The sequence below is a fragment of the Lepidochelys kempii genome, chromosome 8, assembly GCF_965140265.1.
Source record: "Lepidochelys kempii isolate rLepKem1 chromosome 8, rLepKem1.hap2, whole genome shotgun sequence".
Lineage (NCBI taxonomy): Eukaryota > Metazoa > Chordata > Testudines > Cheloniidae > Lepidochelys > Lepidochelys kempii.
The window spans coordinates 70,899,806-70,917,333 of NC_133263.1; the positions used below are offsets into that span (position 1 = coordinate 70,899,806).

At 44.2% G+C, this 17,528-nt stretch overlaps 2 protein-coding genes across 9 annotated transcripts in view; both read right to left on the minus strand.

Annotated features, from left to right (window-relative positions):
* LOC140916039 (uncharacterized) overlaps positions 1–16,934 on the minus strand; it is an 89,843-nt gene extending 72,909 nt beyond the window's left edge. The window contains exon 1 of the mRNA XM_073356936.1: positions 16,861–16,934. The gene's annotated coding sequence lies outside the window, so the exon portion shown is untranslated. The remainder of the gene's footprint in view (positions 1–16,860) is intronic.
* The window catches only part of LOC140916036 (putative ferric-chelate reductase 1), a 71,851-nt gene that overhangs the window by 6,040 nt on the left and 48,283 nt on the right, over positions 1–17,528 (minus strand). For 2 of the 8 annotated variants that reach the window (XR_012160379.1, XR_012160386.1), the window contains exon 17: positions 14,921–16,397. The exons of 2 other annotated variants lie outside the window; for them this stretch is intronic. The gene's annotated coding sequence lies outside the window, so the exon portion shown is untranslated. Of the gene's footprint in view, positions 1–13,321; positions 13,661–14,920; positions 16,398–16,860; positions 16,937–17,528 lie in introns of those variants that run through there. 4 more of the 8 variants (XR_012160385.1, XR_012160383.1, XR_012160380.1 and 1 more) reach the window with 4 other exon arrangements.

Genomic DNA, 17,528 nt, shown 5'->3' on the forward strand with positions numbered 1-17,528 from the left:
GATTACTGGGCTAGATCATCAACTGATGTAAATAGAGCTCTGCCAATTTACACCAACTGAGGCTCTGGCCCAAAATATCCAATGCCTACTTTGCTGGTATTTAAATAAATCCAGAGGTATACAAATGCATACAAGGCATTTCCCCAAACAACCATAACGCTGACTCACAGGACACAATACTTTACTTCTCCATTCGTGCAACGTAATTAAAAAAGACTTAAAATAATTTCAAAGTATAAATTACCAACGTATGAAGCTTCAGCGCCCTTGCAGCTAAGTATGTGAACACTACCCTGCAAGGTTCATTCCACATATGACTTATAATGAAAGAATACCAACACTTCAATTATGAACTGTTTGCACATTACACAACCTAATTAGGTATTGACCATTGATACAGGCACCTCTTTCTCACTTAAAATAAGTTAGAAGTTATGTGAAATAGACTAGAATAGCAGGGGCACCTGAGGGAGAAGGGGGACACTGGTAAGCAAAGAATTGTGACCTGGAGAAGATAGGCTTGTTTTGTGACTCACCCTCCCTGTTTCCTGCGTAGCAGAAGGTTACACACGGCTGGGATTTGGAGCATCCATTGGTGGAGGCATTGGGCTGCATCTCATATGCGGCTAAGCTGAGTGCTACAGGAACAGAGGGGAGAAGCTTCAAACTGAGAGCTCCTGTGCTATGTGAGCCTGCAACCAAGTATCTGTGAGCTGCTCCTGTGGCTGGCTGCATTAGGGGCTTCTGTGGGAGCAGGGATGGAAGGCTGGTGACTTTCAAGTAGTCACTTGCTGCTTTACCCACAGCTGCAAGGGAGAAGGCAGTAGGAAGAATGGCTGATTTTCTCTGTTCTGCACCCCGCCTAGGCTAATCTGGGGTCCCTAAAGAGTATTGCTGGTTTGGAAACTGGATTTGGAGCTGCAGTCTGTCTATAGCTCCTTGCTCACCCTTGGGCCTCAGTGCACATGCTACTTGGGAGTTCTACAGCTTCCCTGCTTCCGTACCACTACACGACCCTTCCTAACTCAGCTGGTATGTGCTTCACAGTTTCCACCTTCTTAACCAGACTTAATAACTTGTTTGGCGTAGGAGGTACACGGTAATTCTGAGACAAACATTGGCCTCATAGGTTCGGAGAATGTCATAAGATGTACACTCAGGTAGCTACTAGCTCCTTTATAATTTATAATGCAAATTGGGCCGGGAGAGCAGCAATCAACCTGGGGAGTCTAGCTGAGAACAAGTTGACTGCTAGCAGACAGGATGTTCTGCCCTTCTTCATCCACCTGCTGAACGCTTCTCTAGATCAAACTTGAGAGCATGAACATTGGAAATCTGCAAGTTCTTCTTTGAGGATTTTAAATGCCTGCTCATATTTGTCCTTCCATCCAGACTTGTAGGGCATTTTCTTCTTCCTCATGTTTGAGGAGCAGTGATAAATGTAAGGGGACTGTTGTCCCCTTACAAAACTAGTGGGGGTGTTTTGGTTGGCTAGCTGCAGAGAGAGAATCCCGGAGTGCGGACACCCTAGCCCCTGTCCTACGTGACCACAGGAGGGTTGGGGGTTGAGCCCCCCACGAACCCTGGACCCCACCTTGTTGGGGTTACGAGGACTCTGCCAGTCAGGAGAGTGGAAGGGGAGTCCTCAAGGGCAGGGAGGCCTCTGGGTAAAGGAAGTGGGAGCGAGGACTCAGATCCTTTCGCTAGCCCATTTCACCAGGGTAGTGCAGAAGCCAGGAAAGTTCCCCACAATAGCGGGACCATTTCCCTGCTTACATAATGATGGCATTCCTCACAAAACTGCAGTGGTAGCTGCTGTCCCTGTGCAAACCTTCATCTGGCATTTAGTGGTGGATATGGGCCAGTTTTTAAGAGTCTCTACCTTCCTGGTTCCAGTTTAGATTATCCACTCCCCATGGTGTGTCCTATATGTGCTATCTCAGCCATGCCAAGCTCACATTTTTCTATCTTGAGCATCAGGTCCTGCTGATAAACTCTGTCCTTGTATGTGGTAAGAAAGCATCCTCTCTCTGACTGTACATGGCTGTGTTGTCTTTATAGGCCACTGCAAATTTGTCCAGACCTGTCAGCACTCCATTAATCAGCCTCCACAATGTAGCTAGCGCATTCTTCATGCTGACAGGCAACATCAGGAACCCATGTGATCTAAGTTAATTTTACAATAGCAGACTCTAGCCTGCACCCCGTCTTTGTTAAGTCAATTATGGTCCATTCTAGACCATCCCCAAGCTTCTCCTTTAAATAATCTATTCTGGGTATTGGAAAGGCATCTGCCACAATGACTATTCGTTTTATGGTAACCCCTACAAAACAGGTGTATCCATCCGGTTTCAGAATCATGACTAGTGAAGCCAGGGGCTTTTTGATGGCTCAGTGACCCTAGCTGAGTTATGTCAGCTATTACTATTATTATTCCTCAGGTGAGAGCCTGTACTCAGCACTGTACAAGAAGATACAAATATAAAAACAAGCCTTGTCCCAGAAGACTTACAATGTAGAAGATGGAAACAGAAAGACAAGAGGCAAATTTCCCCATATAATTTAGTATTATAAGATTTCATGATTGATCATCTGTTTAGTGTCCTAAGTCCTTGGTATTCATGTGATTTGCACTCCAGTTTTCATGTATTCAGCCACAGGCTTGGCCCAGTGTTTCTTCACGGACCATTCCAAGAGGAAGTGTTTCTGCGATGAACTGATGGTTGAAGTTCTTGAGCAGGCCAACAAGCAGGTCCCATACCAGGAGCAGAGGGACTGAAGACTGGAGTAAAGGCATGCCTACAGGCAAGAGGACAGGCTGAGGCTCGCTGCACAGCTGGAGGACAGGGTTCCCGCATGGGACCAGGCACTTGCTAGGCAGTTCCTAGACAGGAACGGTGGCTAAGGGAGGAGGACAGAGCTCTAAAGAGAGAACTGTTTGAGCGCTCATCTCAATCATGACTTCAAGATTAGCAGCTCCTGCTGTCTCTTCAACCCCACAGCCTGATTCCCTTGTAACGTACCCTCAGTCCAGAAACAGCTTGGAAAACTCCATGTCTAGGTAGCCGGTGCAATCAGGCCCTCTGAGTGTTTGGGCAGGACAACTAAACCCCAGGCAACCCTCTGCCTTGACCCCCGCTCCAGTTGATATCTCCACCCCCAGCCCCCAGTGTCAAGTGCACAGAAAATGGGGAAAGAAGGGAAAGGAGAATGTGGGGCCTGGGGACATGCAGTGCTAGGGGGTTTCTGTCTTGTTTGTACTTGCTGATGCACTTTTGTTTGTTTTGGAAATGTTCTTTTGTCACTGGTGTTTGGGTGTTGTGATGGCAGCTGGCCTGCCTGACAACGGGTGACTGTTGTACTGTTTTAACGCAGGTTTATAAACAAAGTATTTTATGACGTCATCAAGAAAATTTGCTATCATACAACCATGATTTGCAATAATAAAGGAACATGATCAGGAACGATTAGGAATTAGTAAGCAAATACTATTGCTGTATACAGTTAGGTACAGCAATCCACACTTCAGTCACTTCCTTACATGAATCCATACTGTGAATCACCCGTGCCCTTCTTTTCCTAAGCCATTCACAACTACATTGTCTGGCAATTCCAAGCCCCCTCCCCTCCCAAGCACTGAACCCAATCAATTAGCCCCATCACTCCTGCCCTAAAAGCACATTCATTGAGGTCATGCAAGTCCATAATGTGGGAGCAGAAAGCATAACTGTTTTCTATTGCCTGGGTGCATCCAGCTGTGGGAGGTGCACTTTCTGCCTGAATGTACCCATTCAGCAGCCCCTCATTGTCACAGGTCCATTCAGGAGGAAATGGCTCACCTCTGGCTTCACAAAGATTTTGAAGAGCACAGCAATATTTGCATCCGATGAAGTGAGCTGTAGCTCACGAAAGCTTATGTTCAAATAAATTGGTTAGTCTCTAAGGTGCCACAAGTACTCCTTTTCTTTTAGTAATATTTTGTGATGGTCCTAGGAAGTCTGGGATATGATTGGTTTCACTTGGGTCTGCATGCTGCAGTATGGATGTTAGAGCCCCAGGTTTGAGCCCAGGTTAGAAAAGTCTGAAAGAAGGGTTAAGAATCAGTGTATATGTTCAAGCCCTGAGTTCTCTCACACAGGTCAGCTGGCTTAAGTCCCCCTAACTGTGTGCTTATGTTGCCGTGTAGACATACACTTGGTCAGTGAGAAATAGTTGTGAATGACTTATCCCATTTGCTGTGCTGCTTTAATGAGGTTTGCAAAAGTATTTAATGACACCTTGTGTAGGATAAGTATAAAATTAAAGAATTAAAGTTAGCTTAAGTTTGGTTAAAGAAATATATATGTGTTATAAAAAAAGGCCCTGACCAGTAAGTAGGAGGCAGGCCTTGAAATAATAAGTGATAAGGCCAGAAGGAATGAAGTAGAGAGGATGTCTGGTTCAAAGAATAACTATTGAGATAAAGGGAAGTTTTTAAAAACAAGGCCTCTGACCAACAGGGGTGTCTGCAGATGATTTTAAATCAAACAATGAGAATGTGTCTTAAAATGCGCCAACACGCCTCTTTCCCAACCCACACCCCAGGTGCAATGGGAAAATGGTTGGACAGCAAGGAGGAGGGAAGGAAGGGCCTTGGGAAGAGAGAAGGGTTGTAAATCTTAACTGGATTAAGACTGGAAATAAGGGTGAACGGTCTCAAATTGTTTTTTAGCTGAAGTTAGTAACTGCCAATGACATCACTTATTTGTTAAAGGGTATAAAAAGTAAACTCCTAAAGGGTTCATTATGAATACCTGCCTGACCAACTGGAGCCGACCAATATGGGTCTAAGCACCCCTGGGTTTAGCCCGTAAGTATCTTGATGAAATACTTATAAATGTTTTGTTTCAGAGTAACAGCCGTGTTAGTCTGTATTCGCAAAAAGAAAAGGAGGACTTGTGGCACCTTAGAGACTAACCAATTTATTAGAGCATAAGCTTTCGTGAGCTACAGCTCACTTCCTCAGATGCATAGCGTGGAAACTGCAGCAGGCTTTATATATACACAGAGAATATGAAACAATACCTATTCCTACCCCACTGTCCTGCTGGTAATAGCTTATCTAAAGGTTTCAGAGGAACAGCCGTGTTAGTCTGTATTCGCAAAAAGAAAAGGAGTACTTGTGGCACCTTAGAGACTAACCAATTTATTTGAGCATGAGCTTTCGTGAGCTACAGCTCACTTCATCAGATGTTTACCGTGGAAACTGCAGCAGACTTTATATACACACAGAAATCATGAAACAATACCTCCTCCCACCCCACTGTCCTGCTGGTAATAGCTTATCTAAAGTGATCAACAGGTGGGCCATTTCCAGCACTGGAAATGGCCCACCTGTTGATCACTTTAGATAAGCTATTACCAGCAGGACAGTGGGGTGGGAGGAGGTATTGTTTCATGATTTCTGTGTGTATATAAAGTCTGCTGCAGTTTCCACGGTAAACATCTGATGAAGTGAGCTGTAGCTCACGAAAGCTCATGCTCAAATAAATTGGTTAGTCTCTAAGGTGCCACAAGTACTCCTTTTCTTTTAGCTTATCTAAAGTGATTTCCAGCACAAATCCAGGTTTTCTCACCCTCCACCCCCCCACACAAATTCACTCTCCTGCTGGTGATAGCCCATCCAAAGTGACAACTCTTTACACAATGTGCATGACAATCAAGCTGGGCTATTTCCTGCATAAATCCAGGTTCTCACATCCCCCCCACCCCCATACACACACAAACTCACTCTCCTGCTGGTAATAGCTCATCCAAACTGACCACTCTTCAAGTTAAAATCCAAGTTAAACCAGAACATCTGGGGGGGGGGGGGTAGGAAAAAACAAGAGGAAACAGGCTACCTTGCATAATGACTTAGCCACTCCAAGTCTCTATTTAAGCCTAAATTAATAGTATCCAATTTGCAAATGAATTCCAATTCAGCAGTTTCTCGCTGGAGTCTGGATTTGAAGTTTTTTTGTTTTAAGATAGCGACCTTCATGTCTGTGATCGCGTGACTAGAGAGATTGAAGTGTTCTCCGACTGGTTTATGAATGTTATAATTCTTGACATCTGATTTGTGTCCATTTATTCTTGTACGTAGAGACTGTCCAGTTTGACCAATGTACATGGCAGAGGGGCATTGCTGGCACATGATGGCATATATCACATTGGTGGATGTGCAGGTGAACGAGCCTCTGATAGTGTGGCTGATGTTATTAGGCCCTGTGATGGTGTCCCCAGCGAGAAACTGCTGAATTGGAATTCATTTGCAAATTGGATACTATTAATTTAGGCTTAAATAGAGACTTGGAGTGGCTAAGTCATTATGCAAGGTAGCCTGTTTCCTCTTGTTTTTTCCTACCCCCCCCCCCCCAGATGTTCTGGTTTAACTTGGATTTTAACTTGAAGAGTGGTCAGTTTGGATGAGCTATTACCAGCAGGAGAGTGAGTTTGTGTGTGTATGGGGGTGGGGGGGATGTGAGAACCTGGATTTATGCAGGAAATAGCCCAGCTTGATTGTCATGCACATTGTGTAAAGAGTTGTCACTTTGGATGGGCTATCACCAGCAGGAGAGTGAATTTGTGTGGGGGGGTGGAGGGTGAGAAAACCTGGATTTGTGCTGGAAATCACTTTAGATAAGCTATTACCAGCAGGACAGTGGGGTGGGAATAGGTATTGTTTCATATTCTCTGTGTATATATAAAGCCTGCTGCAGTTTCCACGCTATGCATCTGAGGAAGTGAGCTGTAGCTCACAAAAGCTTATGCTCTAATAAATTGGTTAGTCTCTAAGGTGCCACAAGTCCTCCTTTTCTTTTTATAAATGTTTTGTTACTGTTTGGGTGTAGCAAATTGCTTTTTAGGCTTTTTAGGTACGTTAGAGCAAATGTATAAGTACCATTTGGCCTTTGGATTTAATAAAGGCATTTATGGTTAAATTATTATTTGGTGGTTTCCCACCTTAATATTCATAACTTCAAATATTATTAATCATTCCAACCCTTTGAAAATCAGCCAGCCAATTGGTCTGGAGTTGATAGAGTGATGATAGCGCTTCACTCCATGTTTTTCCCAAAGTCTCCTATTCATTTTGAAATTAAAATCACGGTTGGCAGACGATTACTCCTTGAGATAATCCAATCAGTCCAAGTATCTGTGAATTTATTGGATTTGATGGGACTCAGTGATACACCTTCAAGGTCCAATAATCTACCATTGGGTGGCAAAAGCTCTGCTCTGTTGTGACAGCATGCTTAGTGGTTTTAATAGGCCTGGGTACAAGGGGTAGCTTTCCTATGTCACATATCCACTCCTCTGTCTTGCATGACATGTGGTAATACCCAGTCACACAGAAATGGCCAGAAGAAATTCTTAACGATGTGGGCTCAAGTTCTTTTTACCCCATGTGCCCAGCAAGAGGGATGTTCACAGCAATTTTTAGCAACTGTGAGGTATAAGGTTGTGGCTTACCCTTTTATTTCCCCCCACTTCTTTCCTGGTGTGGACCTATGACCAGTAAACCATGTTGTCATGACTCAGAGTCTAAGATCACTTAGAGGACCTAGGGGAAGATAGCAGGTTTTATGTTCTCAGAGCCTCAAGTTCCCTATCAAATATGGTATTTCTGGATGCTCTACTCCACTGAATGGTCAGGATGCTGCACTAAATGAGCACAACCCCACTCCCTCAACACATTTACACAAAAGCCCATGTCCTTCCATCCTGCAAAATATATAGAGAGAGTTCTCTTTGGTCCTGTTATGGGCCTGCTTGAAAGACAGTGAGAGCAGCTTCTTTAACGGTACGCTGTTTGACAAGCCCACACTAGCAGTGCGGTTAAACCTGCAACTGCAGGGGATTGTTGCAGGCATTCAGCATGAGGTGCTAGGTGCTGACACAGAGCTATGTGGTGATGACTTGGAGCCTGTAGGGAATCTGAGTGTTTCCCATTTTATCATGGCCCTGGCTAGTGCACATCACAAGTTTTTCTGTTTTCTTGTTTAACGGAAACATCCATTGCCAACTCTCAAGATTTAATCAGGAATCTCACCATTTCTGGTGTTTTTCTTTAAGCCCCAGCTCCCAGAATCAAGCAGTTACATGGGAGTCTCAGCTTTCATTTTTAAAAACAGTAAGCTTCTAGCCCTCAAGCTTGCAAAGACAAGTTGGAAAATCTGTTCTGAGTGCACCCTAAAGACTCAAAAACCAGAAGGCAAAGAAAAAGAACTCAACATTTATTATTATTATTTTTAAAATCTCATGACTTTTGAATGGTTGTGTTTGGCAACACTGCAACTAGCCCTGCTGTTTTAGTGCTTAGAAAAAGAAAGAGTGTTCTCAGCTGTGGAACTCACTGCCAACAGAGTTGAGGGGGGCAAGAACTCTTGGTCAGCCTCGCTTTATTCATCAGGCCTGCTCCTAGAATATGAGCCATTAAATTGCTGCAGATTGGCAATGCTACTACTGGAAATAACCACCTGGACTTAACTTCTCAAAAGTAAACAGCTTTAATTCAAGGGGGAAAATGAAAGAACTTGTCTCTTTCCTAACGTTACATAATAGTACCTAGACACTATGGCCACGAGTGCTTTAGAAATACTAACAATAGTAAATAATTATTTCTTCCCCTGTAACCACTAAAACAGGAAGTGCCGGGGTAAAGTTCACACTCAGTTCAAAGGATGGGTGAACTTCTGGGTTGGTTCTCATTTTAATTAGAACCTTTTCAGTTTTCACCCATCCTATGTACAGCAGGAATGTTGGATGACATGGGACCAACACTAGGGAATCCAAATGCCCTGTGCAATATGGAAAGTTGCTGAGTTGGATTTTTCACTGTAGTGACAAATTTGGAACTGGGTGCAACTCTGAGTAAATTTAATATTCTGACATGGGAAGAGGATTAATCCTCATCCTCCTAAAGAAAGCAATCAATATCAGTGAAGTAACAATAATCCTACAACAAGATCGTTACTTATTTGGTGCCAAAATACTAGTAGAGACAAAGTAATTATTAAAAGAAAAGTAACGTGGGCCAATAAATTCCTGTTATCTGATTATCCTATCAGCTGCATGAGTGCAATTACCAGGGTTGTGGGTACACAACTGGTAGGCTTAAAGGGGAGAGGAGAATGGAGATATGAGAGAGAGAGAGAGAGAGAGAGAGAGAGAAACACCACACTCACATGATAACTCTTGATATCCAATATTTAGAACAACAACAACCACCACCACCCAGCCTCTAAAAAGAAATGTGTAGCATCTGTGGTGTTCTCATACCAAGGGCCTGCAGCTGTTTATCCTGATGCAGGTGTAGATAGAGCTTTGCCAAACACAAGGTACATGTGGAAGAGCTGCAAGGGAAGGCTGTGTGCTTCAGCACATCCTGTTTTGAACTGTTTCATCAGGCTTAACCTATAATTATGTTTATGAGTAGATCTCATAGCACTCCAAGGATATCCACTCTTTCCCCCATTTTGCTCTTAATAACCCCACACTGAGTCAACAATTCTTCTAGCCATGGAGCCCTGGGCTTCTTCCAGCTACCCTCAAGTTTCCTCAGAGGTCAGAGGAGAACTGTTCTGCAGACTTCCCAAGCCACAGAGTAAAACAGCAAGCTTGAGACAGACACTTCACTCTACTATCAGGTTCTGAGTTACTTCCTAAACCATTTACAGTTTTTTTTACTTTGAACCCTAATCCAAAAACACCCCAAAACCACCCACACACAAATGGGACTCTTTGAAGCAGTTGTCTGCCAAACATACAGAAAGCAAATGGATTTTAGAAAATTAATTCCCCACGGTTGAGTCAGGATGGAAAGCACAACATACACGCTCTAAAAGGGTCTAACCTGGATTTTTTATTAGTGAGATTAAAAGACACAAGAAAGTAGCTGGTGATAAAACCTCAGTGAAATGAGTTAAGAAAGTCTAGAAAGAAAATTTTTAAGAATAAGGGAAGTTCAGAAGGTAGAAAAACTTGCTTGAAATGTTATTCCATAATGAGGCTATTTCTAAAAATTGATAAAATTAAAAGAAAGTAAAAATAAAAAATAAACAGAATGCCTAAGGAAATAAACTGAATTGAGGATTGAAGCAGTTCTTGTCTTTGGGATCATCTAAGACCAGATTCCTAAAAATGGAGCTTAGAATCTAGTAACAACACCACTGGGATTTCTAAGTGACTAATCATATCATTAGGAGGGTGTCAGCCTCCAAATATGGTGTAATATTTCTAAAAGGGAGCCCCCTCCTACATGCAGATGAAATCGTAGATGTGTGGCTTTACTTACAGTTGCAAAGAAGAATCTTATTCACCTGGCCTGTGAAATGAAAAGTTGGGTGTGGCAGGCATTAATAATACCTATTATCTCTCCATAGGTTGTCAGACTATTTTGCAGTCTCTTATGTGATATCAACTCATTGTTTCTAAGGACTTTGCACAGTGGGAGCACTTTTCTTGGCTTTGTTTCCTACTTCTCAGCCAAGTCATAGTCTGCTGTTTCCAACAGAGAGTTCACTCAAAGAGCTTGGCAGTTATACAAGGGCGGGAACTGTACTTCTAAGAAAAGGCCTGGGGAGAAAGGGTATGGAGGTGTGCTGGGAAAAAAGGGTAGAACTAATCAAAAGGTAGCACCATATGACAACATATGATGCACATATTCTCTACTGAAAAATTACCAAATGCTGCGTATGTATATCAAAGAACTGAATGTGTGCTCTAATCAGCTACACAGCTGAATGATAACCCTCTCTACCCCCAAATATCCATTGTCCCAGTGGGGACAGCAGTAGAAAGGATGGTTGGGTGTCTTTGCCAATTCATTTACGTATTTGAGAAGTTCTGAATGGTTTGGAATAATTATTATTGGGTCACCCCTGGAATCGTTGTTACAAAGAAGCATCTAATGAGATTAAATAAATCTGGCTATATATACTTTACGCAGATTATATCATAGATAGCTCCCATGAGATTTAGCTACCTGCAGAGAGGGCAGAATTTACTAGGTTGCTGGAAGAACAATTCTTTTAGTACTCAGACATTTGTTTATCCACAGGAAAGCTGCCTTATTAGGAGGCTTTGTCTTCTCCAATAACCTTACAGTACCAGGTATACTGATTTACTGGCATGGTCATCACATTTCATGGCATATGATAGCTCACGCTTTTGGCTGCAGTTCTTTTGGGAATGTCAAATCAGGGTGAGAAGTCCATGGCTATTGTTGGTGTATCTTACCTTCAAGTATTATTTTACACAGTGACTGCTTATCTCTTATCTGTCACGTGAACATTTCTGTAATTTCGTCATTTCACAGGAGAACCAAGATGGCATATTTCATGGAGGATCCATGAGGCATTCCACTCCCATTGTGATGATCAGTGTATGAGAAATATGCATGAAAAACTATTAAGTAACAAAAAAGACTATAGCAATTGATGTCATTGAGTATCAAGCCAATAGCTGGTAAATTTGACTTATTTGATTTAGTCCCTTTCAGTGCTCAAAGAACTAAAATGTAATTGAACTTTTGTAATTTAACTTATGTTTATTTATAACTGATTATTACATTTGTAGGGATTATTTATAGCTAACGAATGGTCTATAACAGAATTTAATTTTAGCTTTTATTTCCAGTCAAAGGCTTTCCAAAGTGCCAGGGGGGTGCTCAAACCCTGGCACTGTCCCATGTCCTGCCCCCACTCCACCCTTCCCCAAAGCCCCACCCCTGTCCCGTCTCTTCCCGCCCCACCTCTTCCCAGCCAGTTCTGCTCCCTCCCCTGAGCGTGCCACATCCTTGCTCCTCTCCCTTCCCCCCCAGCCTCCTGCACGCTGCAAAACAGCTGTTCGCAACTGGTGGGATGCACAGGGAGGAAGAGGGAGGTGCTGATCCATGGGGCCCACCGGCAGACGGGAGGCGCTGCGGGTGGGTGGGGGGCAGGAGCTGATGGGGGTCTGCCAGCAGGTGCTCAGCACCCACCATTTTTCCCCCGTGGGTGCTCCACACCCACAGAGTTGGTGCCTATGTTTTCAGCGCTGTTTTGTCTACACTTCTGTTAAGAAACCATGTTAATTCAAATGAGTGTCCTCGAAACACTGTACCAAAGGCCCTAACAAATTCACATCTATTTTGGTCAACTGCATGGTCATAGGATTTTAAAAATGGTAATTTTCATGATTTCACCTATTTAAATCTGAAATTTCATGGTGTTGTTACTGTAGGGATCCTGACCCAAAAAGGAGTTGTGAGGGGGTTATAAATTTATTGTAGAGGGATTTGCAGTACTGCTACCCTTACTTCTGCGGCAGCGCTGCCTTCAAAGCTGGGCAGCTGGAGAGTGGCGGCTGCTGGCTGGGATCCCAGCTCTGAAGGCAGAGCTGCCCCCAGCAGCAGCAGTGCAGAAGTAAGGACGGCCTGGTATGGTACTGCCACCCTTACTTCTGCACTGCTGCCTGAAGAGCTGGGCTCTCAGTCAGCAGCCACCACTCTCCAGCTGCCCAGCTCTGAAGGCAGCAGCGCAGAAGGGTGGCATGCTATGGTATTACCACCCTTACTTCTGCACTGCTGCTGGTGGGGTGCTGCCTTCAGAGCTGGGTGCCCGGCCGACTGCCACTGCGCTCCAGCCACCCAGTTCTGAAGGCAGCGCAGAAGTAAGGGTGGCAATACCACAACCCCCCCTAAAATAACCTTGTGTTCCCTGCAACTCCCTTTTGGGTCAAGACTCTGGTCTCCTCCGTGAAATTGGTATAGTATAGGGTAAAAACATACAAAAGACCAGATTTCACAGGGGAGACCAGATTTCACAGTCCGTGATGCGTTTTTCATGGCCATGAATTTGGTAGTGCCCTAACTATACTCATAGAAAGTCTGGCCAAGTTTTCAGCTTAGTCAAGCAAATGTTCATTAAGATTCAAATATATGCTAACTGGTTATAATTGGCCAGCGCAGTGGGGCCTAGTACATTACTGGGGCCCATAGGCCCTACCACAATACCAATAATAACATAGTAAAATTGACACTGTATCCAAACTCAGGGGAAAAAAAGACAGAAATCACAAAGATATTTGGAAATTTGCCACTTGCTGACGGAGTTCTAAAAAAAGGAGTAGTGACTACCAATTAGACTAAGGACTTGTCTACACTAAAAAATTAAGTCGCCTTTATCTAATTCGACCTCGAGCCTCTGAATTAATTAAGTCGATTGTGCAGGGCCACACCATGCTTATTGTTTTGAAGGAGTGCATCCTCACTAGCAGCACCTGCATCAGTGCACAAAGCAGCACATCTTGGGTAGCTATCCCAAAGTGCAACTTGCTGCAGTGTGTTTTGGGAAGTTTGTGCAATGCCTCATGGGACAAAACTTTGTTGCAGGGGAGAATGGAAACATTGGGTCAGCATCCCATGATGTACTGTCCTCCCTCCCTCATATTAATGGCAAACATCCCAATGACTTTCGTGCCTTAAAACTGTCACGCGAACGCCATACGCCCAGAAACACGGAGCCTGCTCAGTTGTGCACTCTTGCTGTGAGCATCTCAAACACCTCGTGCCTTCTCCTGCAGTATTTCCTGAGCCAAAGTAGGGTCTGCCGTGTGGAACATAGCGATGTCCTGCAAACAGGCCTGCTGCACGCCACTGAAAAAAACAATTCACAGTTGCTGCTGGCAGTCACAGAGCAGCTGCACTCTGTTGAGCGCCATTTCTGGTCCTGTGAAACAAGCACTGACTGGTGGGACCACATTGTTTTGCAGGTATGGGATGACGAGCAGTGGCTGCAGAACTTTCGAATGCAGAAGTCACCTTCCAGGAACTTTGTGCAGAGCTTTCCCCTGCCCTGCAGTTCAGCAACACAAAAATGAGAGCTAGTCTGACAGTGCAGAAGTGAGTGGCAATCGCTATTTGGAAGCTTGCAGTGCCAGACAATTACTGGTCAGTGGGGAATCAATTTGGAATAGGTAAATCAACTGTGGGGGTTGCTGTGCTCCAAATGTGCAGGGCCATTAATCGACTTCTACTACGAAGGGTAGTGAGTCTGGGAAATGTGCAGGACATAGTAGATGGTTTTGCCACGATGGGGTTCCCTAATTGCGGTGGGGAGATAGATGGTACGCATATCCCCATCTTGACATCAGAACGCCTTGCCAAAGAGTACATAAACCGAAAGGGATAATTTTCAATGGTGTTGCAAGCGCTGGTGGATCACAGGGGGCGTTTCACCAACATCAATGTAGGATGGTCGGGAAAGGTTCATGATGCGCGCATCTTTAGGAACTTGGGTCTGTTCAAAAAGCTGAAATCTGAGACTTTCTTTCCAGACCACAGAATGAACATTGATGATGTTGAGATGCCTATTGTTATCCTGGGGGACCCAGCTTACCCATTGCTCCCATGGCTCAGGAAGCCATACATCGGATGTCTGTATACCAGTAAGGAACAGTTCAACTATAGGCTCAGCAAGTGGAGAATGGTGGTTGAATGTGCCTTTGGTCATTTAAAAGGGCGCTGGAGGAGTTTTACTAACAAGGTTGGACCTTAGTGAAGAGAACATCCCCATGGTTATAGCTGCCTGATGCGTGCACATAATATTTGTGAAAAAAAAGGGGGGAAATTTTCTGTAGGGGTGGGCAGTTGAGGCAGATCACATGGCAGTCATTTTTGAGCAGCCAAACACCAGGGCAATAAGAAGAGCACAGCAAGGGGTGCTGCGTATCCGCGAGGCTTTGAAAAGCCGTTTCAGTAATGAGTCACAGTAATGTGAGCTGCTTGTCTGCATGTGCTTTCCCAAAGCTTCACCTGGCTTGTATCACTGTCCCCGTAAAGCCAACCCCCCCGCCCAAGCCCACTGCTTCTACTCAATAAAGAACATTTATTTCTCAAGTCCATTTACTTTATTTAACAAACATAAGTAAAGAGGGAGAACAGAAAGAAAAGGTAGCCTTGGGGAAAAGGCATTGTAAAGTTGGAACGGGAGAAACATTTTCAGCTGTGTAACACAGCACCTCATTCTAGACCATCAAAGGTCTGTGAATGGGTGCCTTCTGTACCTTGTACCCTCCCCCTGAGTTAAGTGAAAGGGATAATGGACTTTTCTCCCACACCTTATGGAACGCTTGGGGGAGGGTGATTCTGTGCCCGGCGATGCTGTCTGGCTGTCTACCAGGGTCTGCAAAGGGACTCTACCCTCCTGCTTCTGTTCCTGCAGTTCATCCAGATGCCTCAACATGTCTGATTGGTCCCGCATAGTCTGAAGCATCTCATCCTGTGCTGCACACTCATGGGAAGCTTGTCTGCTCTCCATGTCTATGTTTAACTTCTCAGGCAGAGAAATCCTCCATGCTCTCAGCTCTGTCTCAGCTGTCCCAGAGGCATTCATTATCTCAGTGAACATGTCCTCCTGCATTCTCTTTCTTCTTCTAATCAGTGAAAGTCTGCTCAGAAACCTTCTGCAAAGGATTGCAGAGTACCTCCATGAAAGTTTCCTATCCATGGAGAAGTCCCGGGGCTACCCCAGTCCACATAAACAGTCTTTTCCGGGGGGCACCCTCTGCATCGCTGGAGTGGCCTCTTGTAAGCAGAGAACCACAGTGCCTTGCTTTTTCTCCACAGAAAACATGGAATACCACTGCATGTGTGTGCCTGCTGAAGTTTAACTGGACTCTGATTGTAACTGTATACTCACCAGAGGTGTCTTCCCCAGCATCACAGTTGGCCACTGTGATGTCCTGTGACCCACAGGGCTCCAGGGTTAACATATTTCCTGGCTCTTGGGGAGAATGGATTCACTGCTCCCGTCTCCCATTCTCCTACTCCTCATCCACCATATCGTCCTCCCTGTTGTCCCTAGACTCACACACCTGTGAGGTGTCCATGTTGTTTGTGGGGGTGCTGGTAGGGTCACCCCGAGAATCACATGCAGCTTGTTGTAGAACCAGCACGTGTGGGGTTCAGCACCAGAATCACTGTTCACCTCCCTTGCCTTCTGGTACACTTGGTGACGTTCTTTTATTTTCACACGGCACCGCTGTGTGTCCCTTGTGTAGCCCTTCACCCCCATTCCACGAGCAATCTTTGCACAGATGTCAGCATTTCTTCTGCTGGATCAGAGCTCTGCCTGCACAGACCTTCTCCCCACACAACGATGAGATCCACCACCTCCTGTGCAGACCAGGCTGAAGCACATTTGGGGTGTGTAGTCTCCATGATCAGCTGTGCTCAATTGCACATTCCCAATGCTGATCAAACAGGAAATGGGAAATCAAAAATTCCCGGGGCGTTAGCAGGGGAGGGTCTTTTTCATGTGTACTTAGCTGCAATGCAGCAGAGTTGAAAATAATCTCCAGAGTGGTCACAGATGAGCATTGTGGGACACCACCTGGAGGCCAATTAAGTCAAATTATACAACACTGCATCTGCATTGCAGTCAACTCATGAAAATCGAATTAAGGGCTGCGCCTCTCCCAGAGGTGGATTACAGAAGGTGACATTAGAGGTGATTTAGGTCGGTGTAAAGGACCCCAGTAATGTAGACACATACATTAACAGGTCAACTTAAGGCAGGTTCCTTCGACCTAACTCTGTAGTGTAGACCAGGCCTCATACACATACAAACCTTCTCTGAATATTAATAACTGCAGGTTAAAAGTACATTACTCAAAATAAATTAACTTTCCCTGATGGGTTGGGGCCAGATTGCCAAAGGGATTTAGGTGCCTACTTGGATTTTCAAAAGCACTTAAGTTGGTTCAGCACCTAATTGCCATGGAAATAAATGAACTGCTTAGGCTCTTTTGAAAATCCAGGGAGGTTCTTAGTTACATATTTGGATGACTAAATACCTTTGAAAATCTGGCGTTTGTAATTAGTCAGTCCCACACCTTGACGTTCGTGGTTGGATCTTCCTCCTGTTGTGAGCTGGAAAATTAAGTAGAATGGCTGAATGATAGCAGTATCCATTAGAAGAAATATATGCTTCTTGTGTGTGTGAAATAGAATCAGCTGCATGGGCTGTGTGACCTTCCAAGGACCACTATAATTTGATATTAAGATCATTATAAAATAAGATTTGGTCATGCATGGAGCTCATTGCCTGGCTGATTCTGTATTGATCTGACATAAAAATGGCTCTCCCCCAACCCCCCGAAGAATACTATGGGCCAGACTGAGCCATCCATTTTCAGGTTAAATATTACCATACTCCACAAATAGCCCCATTGATTTAAATGAAGCTGTATATAAATATTTCAAATATGTTAATGGAAAGTGTTATGTGATGTTACCAGTTACTAAACAAGGAACCCCTTATACAGTTCCTTCAGTGACCTCTATAAAACGTCAAAAAGCTTTCTTAGTGAAGTGGAACAGGAATGTGTGTATGCACGTGTGTTAAAGAAAAATCTGCAAATTATGCAGTTTGATTAGATATTTAGCCATACCAATGTTTGTTGAAGATACAGCAAACTTACACAATGTAGTAAAAGCTGCACTGAAATAATAATGAATGAAC